Source organism: Periplaneta americana, chromosome 15 (genome assembly GCF_040183065.1).
Source record: "Periplaneta americana isolate PAMFEO1 chromosome 15, P.americana_PAMFEO1_priV1, whole genome shotgun sequence".
Classification (NCBI taxonomy): domain Eukaryota; kingdom Metazoa; phylum Arthropoda; class Insecta; order Blattodea; family Blattidae; genus Periplaneta; species Periplaneta americana.
In genome coordinates this window covers 77,888,590-77,902,342 of record NC_091131.1, presented here as the reverse complement: position 1 = coordinate 77,902,342, position 13,753 = coordinate 77,888,590, and positions in this window count along the sequence as shown.

Sequence of the window (13,753 nt, the reverse complement as noted above, 5' to 3'; positions counted from 1 at the left end):
GCTATGAAACCAATCCTAATCTTGAGAGATTGGTAACGTAAATGTTGTTTATTTACAAAGGATGCTTCATAGTATGTCAAGATAATGTACAAACGTATGCTGTTTCTTATTCCTTTCATGTTATTATTTGTAAACATAAGCAGTCTGTAGCCGCAATCCCCCACTGATCGCTCCCATCTGTTGAGGTAAGAGTCTCTCCCCCTTCTCTAGCCTTACAGCACCCTGTGTTCGGCGGGCAGCATCCGGAGCAGGAAAGACGATACGCTTTTTGGAGACCTCTGCTATAAATTATCACTGATCGGAACTATTCACTGCACTGTAAAACCATAACTTCACTGACTTCAATTAAGACAAATACTTACACCCTTATGTATACTTATAAACAGAACTAATTTAAGCTAAACATTTCTAGTCTAAGACCCTCTTACACGCTATTTTCAAATAATTTACTATTCAAACCAAGGGAGTAACTCGTCAGGCTAAATAAATACTTGCCACCTAAAAAATTAAATGTTAAATATGTCACCTTAATTTTAATTTACACTTTATACACAAGTTTTTAAGTTATTCTTGAATCTCCTTAATGAAGTACAGCCCTCAAAGGCAAAAACAGCCCTCAATGCATGCCGATAACAGATATTATAACATGTTAGCTATTATGCTTGGGTAACAATCAACGCAGTAGTACCAGCAGTGCGTCTTATCGAAACTTATACACTTCCTCAACAGTGCAAAATGAATGTCGATATCACAGTTTTTGTTTTATACAGAGACATCACTTTATTTTTACCAACATTTTTAACATCAACCTGGCTATACTCGGAAACATTTGCCCCCTTCCATTACAGGAGTTTGATGTTGCTAGTGCAATATGTAAACAAATCATTTTACTAGGTATAGGAGGAGAGAAAAGTAGTGTATCCATTTATGCTGTAGGGAAATACGATATTACGATTTTCAGTTTGATCACCACTTTTATGGAATTTATCAAAATATAGCAGAGTAGTAACATTTTTTTTTCAAAAAACTCAACTTTTCAGGTGGCTATGTTCGTTATGTAATGTCTACTTTATTTAGCATATTAATTATTGGTGTTAACATACAATATAGAGAGTGCACTTAAATTTAGGGGGTCATAAGTAAAGGACTGTAAGTGCACTTAAGTTACTTTTGTGAAAATGGGGTTTAAATATTTAAGTTTTCGTAAAATCTGTGAAATTTGTATTTAAATTTTAATATGTGATGCGATTAAAATATCCCTTTGCCACTAAAATTTTAGATACTTTAGCTTACACTGCATGCACTTAACTCATGTTATTACAAATGGCACTAGCATTCCTTTGCTTCTAGCCACCTCAATTCAAAATAAGCTAATCTGAATTTTTAAACAAGTTGCTGAAAATGCTTGCCGTTCATTACAATGCAGACTTCAATTCTTTACGCATATTATTGAAAACATTTTGAAGCATATTCTCTGAAACTGAATTTATCGTTTCTTGAATATAATTTTTTAATACGATATTATTAATATAGGTTCTTTCTTCTATATAAAACGCAACCATACTTCTGAAACACACTATACACTGCAGTGTTTACTTCACTGCTTGAAGACTTCGAATGCAACAGCAGCCGTAAGTTTGTGTGTCTGACGGGAGCAAGGACATTAGTGAAGGGGTGGGAGTGAAGTACATTCAGAAATGCAGGTACAATAAAAATGTAAGTAAAAATAAAATGATGTCCCTGTATATACTTGGAAGTGTATAACTAATTTTAGGATTTTAATTTATCAAACAACTGTACTATGTACACCCCTGACCTAAATAGATCAAATCATTGCGCAGTCATTGACCTTGGTAGGGGAATTGGTACTCTTGATTGTGGATGATGTGAATAAAAACCATAAACGTCTGAGAAAGGAAAAGACCATTACCTCTATTAAGGCATTATTCTCAAATATAATGCAGTACGAAAAGCAAAGAAAAATTCCAACAAAATTGTGGGTTACAGCACATCGGATCGTTCATAAATTTCACATATCAAACCAAGTATGGCCAGCATTAAATTCAATTTCATGAACAAATACAAGTCTGAGAGTGATTACATCTCTAATCCAGAGCCCGGTTGTACGGCTCTCAACTTCGTTTCGACGCTCGCATGAATAAATGGACAAAATGTGAGTAGAATGACGGAAATTTCAGCGCTTGTAACCGCTGCGCTGCCTGACATGCGAAGACAGGGCGGCGATTTCCATTATAAGTGTTCCCTTATCTCGTACACACCGCTAAGCGATCACTGCCTCTCGTGTTCTGTTGCGGTTTACATGATGTCACGCCATGACACTCTTAAATAGGGCAATGGTGGACCAGTGACAAGCACTGTGAAGTTTCTTAAAATTCAGAAAGTTACGTTTTTACTGAACAAGTTGCAAAATAATGGTTGATAAATTCGCTTGCAAAAATAATAACAAAACCAGAGTATAAATAATATTTATGTTTACATTGAAATTATAACATCATAAAACAGTTTTTTGTACAATAGTGCGTAAAGTTGCATTTTAGCCACTGTTAATAGTGTATAAAATGATCATTTAAAACAGTATTGCGTAAAGAGTAAGTAATCACCAGAGAGAGCATTTGGTGTACGTAAACCATTGAGTTAACTGCTACATGCACTATATCTTAATGTATTAGGGAGCAAGGAAGGGAGGGGAGAGAATGTTATCGTCTCGCTACAATAACGACGACTAGGAACTGTACGTTCCTGCAGCAAATTATCTTTACTATTCAGCAATTTGAGTTTATAATATTAAATAACCTATTGTTTATATTTAACATTTAATTACAACATACATAGTTCTGTATTACATGATATTAATGTGTATACCTTAGATTTAATGTGTATACTTTATTTTACTTGTTATAATAATAAATAATAATAATAATAATAATGGTTTATTTTAACTGGTAGAGTTAAGGCCATTCGGCCTATTAATGTAGCTATATAAGAACAATTATATTGTACAGGGACACCATTTTATTTTTAGTAACATTTTTAATATTAACCTGTCTACACCTTTAGAGAACCGGAAACACCGCTTGCTCCCCCCTCCAAGACTGGAGTTCGATGATACTGGAGTAAAATACAAATCACTCTACTAGGTATAGGAAGGAAGAAAAGTAGTTCATCCATTTACGTAAACTAGGAAATATCGCGATTTTGAGTTTGATAATTTTCATTAGGTTTTTCTTTAATCAAAGTACAGTACTGTATTAAGAATAAGTGTTTTTACTCACGAAGTGAGTTATCCATGCGAACGTATTCATTATGCAGTGTATATTATACTGTCTACAGCACATTAGCGTACAATATAGAGAAAGAAGTTAAATTGAAAACTAATCATAATATGAATATTTAAACACAATTTTGAAAATGGTGGCCGTTCATTTCGATACAGGCTTCAGTTCTTTTGTGCATATTATCGCACTGTAGACTATTGCATCTAATTCCAATTGCCAGTTTTGTCCTTCGTACTAGTAACTCATGTTGAAATAATTCTGTACCTACTCTACGTACTGTAAATTCAATCTTCACTTCTGCCCGACCCGAAAATATAAAATTACTCAGACATGCTATCTACTGTCCGTCCAAGTGGTTATGCCGCAGGATTGTAGAAAGGAAGGAAATCACGTGACAGTTAATTACTGAACGAGGCCCTTTTATTTAAGTTAAATTAAACAGCTGTATAATATTACGTAAACTTCCAATTCCTAAGAGAAATTAATGTTTTAAGAAAAGAGCTAAGACAGCCCAGCTATTACAGAGGGGCGAGCAGAAGCAGGTGGGGGAAATCGGGATGCGACGTAGGCAAACGGACAGTACCTGTGCGAAAATATGATTCAACATTGAAAGCTCTTTCGTCACTGGAAAACGCGAACATATTTCTGGAACGTACTATACTCAGTAACTCAGTACTGCTTACTATCTCCGGTCTTGGCTCTGTGTGGAGTTGGAACTTCCTTAGTAGAAGTGGTGGGAGTGAAGTACATTAAAAAACTCAGGTACAATAAAAATTGAAGTAAAAATAAAATGATGTCCCTGTATATAAATACAACAACATAGAAAACATAGTATTTTACTTTGTATTACTTTGCTCTTCTTCATGACTGCATTTGTTACAGTGCACGACGATATACTTCATTAAGCTTTTCTGCTTTCAAGTCGTCAGACCACAATAATTGCATTGATTTTTCAAACACAGCTTTTCTGCTTTTATTTCGTCAGACCACAATAATTGCATTGATTTTTCAAACAGAGCTTTACTGCTTTCATTTCGTCAGACCACAATAATCGCATTGATTTTTCAAACAGAGCTGCAATGGTAACATGATTTACTTTCTCTAGCTCTTCGGGTGTCAATAGAAACATTTTACCCACACCTGCAGTTTGAAGTGCCCCAACAATAACATTAGCAACGGATCTGTTTGCAATATTTATCGTTTCGTCTATAGATACCCACAATCTTTCATCTTTTAAGGTTTCTCTAATATCACGTAAGACATCTTCATAACATTTTGCTAAAAACCCGTACGCAGAGTAGATTGTCGAGATAGTGTTCTACCTGTATATTTTTGCAAAAATGATCTCACACATGGGTGTTTCAGTTTTTTAAATGGAATATTTGCCCTAACGGACATGTGGCACAAGTCTTGGTAGAAATCACATTCCATATTTGAACTCGTGGGAATAACTTCGACTTTTTTCGAATTCAACAACTTAAAACATTCCTTGTGTCTTTTGGAGTTGCAGTATTTTTGTATATATATATATATATATATATATATATATATATATATATATATATATGGTATCTCTTGTTCCCCAGTAGATCGACTCTACATACCTTGCATGTAAGTTTTTCACCATCCGTGGAAAAGTGCTGCGATCCGAACTCCTCAACAAATCGCTGCAATTGTACATGCCGAGGCTTCTTTTTTTCCGCATAGCGTAAATTATGTTGTAATGTAAAGGCAAATAAATGCTTTGCACTTAAGGTAAACGCAAGTAGAACTAATTAGAAGGACTGCGATAGGAAAAAAGTAAATACAGGAAATAGTGTAGAAGGACCAATAAAGAAGAATATGAAGAAGACAGGAAATTCAAATACGCCAGGATATGCACAGGTATTGAAAACTATCTAAGACATTTTCCCTTTATATGCACACAACTCGCGTGGGCTGATGAAATGCCAGAGACCCACATCGAGTGCACACAAACTCTGTGTGACTTGGAAGTCACACAGTTTGTTTGCACTCGATGTGGGTCTCTGGCATTTCGTCAGCCCACGCGAGTTGTGTAGATATAAAGGGAAAAGTTGAGACGATGTCGGGTGGAGTTCCCGGGTAGCTTAGTTGGGAGAGCGCTGGTACGTTCAACCAGAGGTCCCGGGATCGATACCCGGCCCCGGAACAATTTTTCCCTTGAAATTATTCAAATCTGCTTTACAGGGAGCTTCACCTGAAAGACTAGATTTGCATACTATCTAAGACAGCACATATAACATCAGAGAGCTCTGTGCGCACAATGACTGTACCTTGTAGGTAAGACCCCTTCCCCCACCGCATGACGTAGTCAAAGCTCTCGGTATAGTAAACTTGTGTCCACTGATAACGTATCCCATCTGCTCTCTTTGATAATCACTTTACGCTCTCTTAATCAGTTTGCACACTGTCAAAGAAAATTAAATATTCAATATGCAAACTTTATTTAGTAAGAAATTAATGCATTGCCTCGATATTTCATGACGAATTTCAAATAACCAATCTGCAATATAGAGGTTAGCTTTGTGCAGTGGCGTAGCTAGCGGGTGGGCCAGGTGGGCCCAGTCCCACCCAAAAAATTTGCTAATTTTTATAATTTTTTTTAGGGAAAATACTAAAGATTAAAAATAAACTATGGATACAAAGCAATAGGCTCAGACCCACCAAAACATTTTGTGAATTTTTTAGTTTCTTTAGGAAAAATACTCAACATTAAAAATAAACTATGGATACAGAGCAATAGTTAGAATCGGTATAATTTACCCGTAATTGGTGAGGTGGTGGCTGTCAATACCTCAGCCATCGTAAGAAAAGAAGCCTGCACCAGGTGGATGTATTATGCTGCCTGCTTCCCTAATTTTGAAGAAAACCTAGTTAAAACAAATAAAAGTACTTGATTATACAAAATTAAAAATTCAGTTTGATTATCTGAGTGCTACGATAAAAGTTTCTAAGTTGGGGTAAGTGCAATCCCCATCTCGCCAGTTACGTGACTAGAAAAATACCTCACCACTTACGGCTTAAAATAAGAAGACAAACATGCGTTGAAAAGTGTAATTTTGTTTTGTAGACTCTTGTTTGCAAACTCCAAATACAAGGAGCCTGATTAATTATAACCCACTATTAAACCTTGTTTTTATTTAAGTGGTAAGCTAGACTTTTTCTTGCAAATTCATTATCAGAAGCACTTCAGTCTCCAAAAATGGATATTAATAAATGTTCGTCCCTCATTAAGGAAACGATTGAAAACTTTTGAAAGCTCCGAAGCGAAGAAAAATTCGAAGAATTTTATTCCAGTGCTGTTTGTATGGCAAAAGTTTTCGAAATCAGTGTCTCTGCACAAGAAAAAAGAAATCATCGACCACCTCAATCTCTGGTAACAGACTATTTCATTTTGACGATTTTGGTGCTATGCTGAAGAGTAAAGAGTTCAGATTCTGAGCAACAAGATAAGGTTTTGCCGAGAGCAAGTTTATATACTGATAATGTCGTATCAGAAATGGAAAGATGGTTTCAACAAAATTCTGTTTTCTGTGAAACAGTATCAGCTTGTGATCCAAAGTCTTTTTTTTTATTGGGTTATTTTACGACGCTTAATCAACATCTAGGTTATTTAGCGTCTGAATGAAATGAAGGTGATAATGCCGGTGAAATGAGTCGGGGTCCAGCACCGAAAGTTACCCAGCATTTGCTCGTATTGGGTTGAGGGAAAACCCCGGAAAAAATTTCAACCAGGTAACTTGCCCGACCGGGATTCGAACCCGGGCCACCTGGTTTCGCGGCCAGACGCACTGACCGTTACTCCACAGATGTGGACTCCAAAGTCTTCATGAACTTCAAGACGCTGCGAGAATGGCTGACTTGTATGGATATTCAAATTGTGTGTTAAACATAAACAAGGAACTTCTAGTAAAACAGTGTTCCCAAGTGAAATAAATGAATATTAAATCAAAATATACAGTATATGTGATCTATATTCTAAACTACAGAACATAAGCATGGGTTTGGCATTTCAGGACCTACTCCATATGTTACAAATTACACTGATCTGTCCCATCACAATTGCATCCGCAGAAAGGACTTCTTTATTACTATGCATAAAACTTTACACCAGGACAACCATGTCAAGCACAAGGCTTTGTAATTTAGCAATTTTATCCATCGAGAGGGAGAAAATTTGGGATTTATTTAGGACCCATCATTAGTGATCGACAGATACATTGCTAGGAAATCTCGATGGCTCCAGTTCACCTTCTGAAACGTTTGTATAGGTACGCATTGCATGATTATTTATCATAATTTTGCATGTTATTAAATAAGACTTCCGAGAATGCGTTTGAAGACAGTTGATGGGAGCGGCATTGCCTGGAGATAGGTCAGGTACTTTCTGAAGCTCGCATATCTGGCCCACCCAAAGTAATTAATCTGGCTACGCCACTGGTTTTGTAGTAACGGTTAAAATAATATCAATTGTCTTTGAACTATGGTTATTAGAGGAGAAAAATTGAGGAGCGTTTTTGCTAAACTCGATAGAAGCACAAAACTATTTTTCTTAGAAAACGAGTTTTATTGTACACAGTTTATGTTGTGGGAAGGAGATATTTCTAATCATCCTCTACTGCACGCACGGTATGAAGCGAGTTATGCAAAATCTGATTGCATAGGCTGATACAGAAGCTAAACATCATATGATTGTGATATATAACTCATTTTCGCTAAATTTTGCATCTATCGAGTTTAGCAAAATCGCTCCTCAATTGCTCCGGCGCCGAGGATCGAACCCGGGTCCTTAGTTCTACGTACCAGGTTAGTTCTACGTACCAAGCGCTCTAACCACTGAGCTACGCTGAAGTCCAATTCACAGCACCTGATCGAATCCCTCTGCTTTAGTGCCTTTCCCCTTTGTGGCCTTACTCTATGTTCGACATATATTATGTTGACATATATTAAGTCAACTGCTATTATACAAGGAGCGCATTCAATTGAGTGACTTGATGATCGGGATTCCACAGTAATATGCACTTTTGGGCTAAGAATCTACGTAATACTTAATGTTTGGTCCTACAGAATAAATCTGTTATGGTAACAATGGTTATTAGAGGAAAAAAATTCGCTCCGGCGCCGGGAATTGAACCTCTGTACACAAAGTAATAAAAAAATCGAATAATTCAATTCATCAACCATCGCTACCACACAAACTATCAGGCTAGTTTAACCTCTAGGCGTAGAAAACGGATCTCATGTTCCGAAATTCTATCAGAGCGTGGGTTCGATTTCCGATTGGTCTGATTATCTGATTGGTTCTTTTCTTTCTAAGTTTTTCCCATTCATAAGGCAATTTTCATGACGTATTCGGGGTATCTACTGGCCAAAATGAAAATATCTCACCGTACTTGTTGCAGCATCGTTAAATAACTGGTAAAAGTCAGTGTTCTGTTCAGTTCCATTCTTGCTATTTTTGTTGTTTTTGTACAAATATCAATACTATATTTTACTTGGTAGTGAATGTTACTCTCTCTTTTGTATTCTGGTATTGAATCACATGCGCTAGCCCGACAGCAGTTATTCTTTTTCTGAATTTCCTGCCTGAGCATTTCAGCTTTGTTGGAAAGTTTGCACTCTCATCAACAGATGACAAAAAAGTTCATTTCTATCTGGAATAAAAAAAACTCAATTTAGATCAAATGGTTGCTGTTACGCCTGAGGCACTCAAATCTTGGCGTAGTTTTCAGTCCAGTTTAACTGCGTAATCCACCTACTCTATTTTTTATCTCTCGCTCTCTTGCAAAGAGAAAACTGATCTACATAGAGGGGCAACTGTTACTAAGCCCTTTATTACGGAGATAGGACAAAGGCGGTGGATTCACTCCACGCTGACAGAACACCGCCTGACCCTTTCAGCATATGTTGAGCCTGGGAGTCGAGAACCTTCCCTTAAACGACACGAAAGCCAGGGGGTTCTACAGACGACGGATTCTGTACAGTGCATTGGCAACATAACAGAAGTGGCCATATCAGAAACAGTGACAATAAGGCTTTTCGTTAATTTCTTTGACAATGTCGCTACTCAATTCAGATGAGCTGAATATTCAGAACACTTTATTTAAATTATTTATTTGCAATTACAATTAACTGCATGAATTAGAACATTCGGATTGTTCTGGTTTTGTGTTTATTGTAATTGATTGATCATTATATGAGGCTTTGAGAACTAAAGTGGATCAAGTCATAAATTTAAAAAAAATCGAGTTTAGTTAATTTTCTGACTACTTCATGTTGGATCTTTTCCGAGGAGTAGTGGATCAAGTTCTAATTTCAAGAGTTCGACAGTAAGTGGCAACAGTCAGCTTAGCCTCAGATTATTAGGCCTTGCAGGTTATGTTAAAATGTTGCTTTATTTTGTTAATGTAGTTTCTCTGAACGACAGAACTGTTTTATGTGATATTACAAAAGTGATACAAAATTGTTAAAGATTGGAAATAAATGATACGTTACCTTGTGTCCTGCATTTCATTTCTTGTTACACGGCGCGTAGAAGATAGTCAGACGAGTTGCATCCATCCCGAACCAAACGTTCCCGTATTACGTCATATAGCGATTTTTTTTTCCGTGGCGCTACAGCCCGAGAAGGGCCAAGACCGACCAGCCGGCTGCTGGCCTCACACCCACATGCCGAAGCAGAAGTGGAGGTATCGTGTGGTTAGCACGATGATCCCCCCCAACCGTTATAGCTGGCATTCCCAACCGGATTTCGCTACCTATCGTAGCTCCCCAAGTGCATCACGATGCTGTGTGGGCATCGGTCCCATACACTGGCCGAAATTTCATGAGAAAATATCTTCCCCCATGAGGACTCGAACCAACGCTCATATAACGAATACGTCATTGCTATTATCGGCACACGTGCCATAATAAGCCGATTACGAACGTTAATATTGATGTATTAACAACCTAAATTAATTTTGTCATCTATGTTTTGATGCAACGCTTTGGTGACTTGATCCACTATGGCTCAGAAATTCCTGGATAAATGAAGGGTTCAGAGCCATAATGGGCCAAGCGCCATTTACTAAAACCGTAGAAAACAATGGCTAAAATGAAGTTATTACCATAATTCAATGGAAACATATAGCAAGCAATATAGAGTAGGTCTATACATATTAAAACCCAATTATATGTCAATCTTCTTTAAACTACGGTATTCACTTAACTTTAACCCTTGCTTCGGCATGTGGGCGTGAGGCCAGCAGCCGGCTGGTCGGTCTAGGCCCTTCACGGGCTGTAGCGCCACTGAAAAAAAAAATTCGCTATATGACGTAATACGGGAACGTTTGGTTCGGGATGCATGCAACTCGTCTATCTTCTACGCGCTGTGTAACAAGAAATGAAATGCAGGACACAAGGTAACGTATCATTTATTTCCAATCTTTAATAATTTTGTATCACTTTTGTAATATCACATAAAACAGTTCTGCCGTTCAGAGAAACTATATTAACAAAATAAAGCAACATTTTAACATAACCTGCAAGGTCATCAATTTCTCTTTACTCAACGAGAGTATTCCGAATCTCAGCGCTGAGTAATCTGCTGGCATCACGGTGTTCCGAATTTCAACGATGACTCCACTGATGCTCCATCTGTTCCATCAGCTTGCAAAGCTGGTGGCAGTATCCATCAGCCGCCACCAGTGAATCTAATTGGTTCTTGTATAGGGCGGTAATTAGCAGACAAATGATATCATGCACTGTTGTGTCATGGCGGTGTGATCTGCTTTAGTTCTGCTGTATTGCTTGTAATGAGCACAACGTAAAGAAATATGTTAATGACTTAGGAGCGAACATTTAAACGGACCAGTTATTGCTCCTGGTTCAAGAAATAAATTGTTTATGCTCTCTTTTCTTTGAACGAGATGACAGTACGGAAAATTCGGAAAATCTTGCTAGCGTGTTGCACAGACAACAACTTGTACAGCCGCCATGTTATCCATCGAACCTTCCAACAGTTTTGTTCCTATTTCGCTGCAGCGTGACGTCATTGATGTCGACCGGTCCGGTGAGATTCGGAATACGCTGAATGCCAATGCCAGGCGCAACTAATCGATACGAACATATGAAGACAATTTGTCAGCTATGGATCCCGAATTTCTTTCATAGTTTATTTCCTACAATTTATAATGCTAAGATGCCAAAAAGTGCTGTAGGTCTATCCAACTCGTGGATAATCTTATTATGACACTTGTGAAATTGTCGCACGAACGATAATGAGTGCGACAAACATTCATTCATGTCATAATCATCAAGATTATCCACTTGTTGCTTAAATAAATATTTCGGACACAAGAATAATCATAAAATTACTGTTCAGTAGTAGCCAACTTGAATAAATTCCCTGCTTGCTCGTACAGAAAGCAAGCCAATTGCGTCAAAATCTATACCAGAAAAAAATATATAACTCGAATAAGTTAGAAATAATTAAATTGATTAGTGTCTAGTATAACACGTTTAAATTTGAGTGCATGTATGGCATTTCTTGCCCCCTGTGTTAAGTGTAAACCATTATGATAAAGATTAAATGTAAAATTTTATATTTTACCTCCAGACTAGTAGATGAAGAGAAATGAAGGATTACGCAGACTTTGAAGGCATGTATGACCAAATAGAATATAAACATTATGATTTTATAAAGTGGTCTTTATAGGTACATAATTTATTGAAATTTCCTTTTACAGGACCTGTCTGTATTACTACAGCTAAAGAAGTTTTCCATCCTTATGATCTTGGACTATAGCCTGTTGGTAAGTAATGAACACTTCTTTACTTAATATGTTCATATATATTTGGTATCTTGATATTACAGCGGTAATCAAGATGTGACGAATTAACAAATAGAAATGTAAATAATGGAATAAAACCTTATGTATACAGTAGATTCTTTATCCACAAAATTATCGTAGATTCCTTTGTGCGTAGCAGCGTTGACCCCATTCATGAGAAGTTTTCATCTGAGTTATCCTGAGCACGGTCAGAGCGACAGTCAGGCTGTTAGACAAAACACTGATGTATAAAATATTCAGGAGTCCTGATTTGCGGGTGGTAAGCTTCCAGGATTAACAGAAAAGCACGGATTCAATGAATTTTAGATGATTAAACCTTTATTTCATGTGCTTCCAATAATGGAACTACATTTGTTATCCCTCATTTTTCCTGTCTGCTGATTTATTTCGTTTAACGAAGCTTAATTAATTGTGTCTCTGCTTGCTTCATGTGATGACAATCAACGATCAATTGTACGGATTAAAGGCAGCTTGGTCATTCAATATTTAGAACCAACAGCGAAAGAGATTTCATTTAATGAACAACTAACTACCCTGTATGATAGGACTGAACGGACTTCTACGCGAAACAAACTAAATTCTATATTGCATTCTAAAGTACAGGGACATCATTTTATTTTTACTTCAATTTTTATTGCACCTGAGTTTTTTAATGTACTTCACTCCCACCCCTTCTACTAATGAAGTTCAACCGTCCTCCACACAAATCCAAGACAGCATTTACAATCACAGTAGCCTTACGGTCATAGTAAACAGTACGTTCCAAAAATATGTTCCCGTTTTCCAGTGACGAAAGAGCTTCCAATATTGCATCATTTTCCATTTGCCTACGTCGCATCCCGGTTTCCCCCACCTGCTTCTATTCGCCTCTCTGTAAATGCTAGTGGCTGGGCTGTCTTAGCTCTTTTCTGAGAACATTAATTTCTGTTAGTAAATTGGACGTCTACGTAATATACCCATGCAATTGTTTAAAATAACTTAAATAAAAGGGACTCGTTAAGTAATTAACTGTCACGTGATTTCCTCCCTTTCTACGACGCTGCGACGTAACCACTTGGACGGACAGTAGATAGCATGTCTGAGTAATTTTATCTTTTCGGATCGGGCAGAAGTGAAGATTGAATTTACAGTACGTAAGGTCGCTTTTATAGAGTAGGTACAGAATTATTTCAACATGAGTTACTGATACGAAGTAGGAACCTGGTAATTGGAATTACGTACAATAGTCTAGTGCGAAAATATGTGCATTAGAACTGAAGCCTGTATCGAAATGAACGGCCACCATTTTAAAAAATGTGTTTAATTTTCATATTCTGATTATTTTTCAATTGAACTTCATTCTCTGTCTATAGTGTACGCTAATGTGCTGTAGACAATATAATATACACTGCATAATGAATACGTCCGCATGGAAAGCTCAGTTCGTGAGTAAAAACACTCATTGATAATACTGTACTGTAATAAAAATAATCAAACTCAAAATCGCGATATTTCCTAGTTTACGTAAATGGATGAACTACTTTCCTTCCCTCCTATACCTAGTAAAGTGATTTGTTTCTATATTACGCCAGTATCATCGAACTCCAGTCGTGGAAGGGAGTA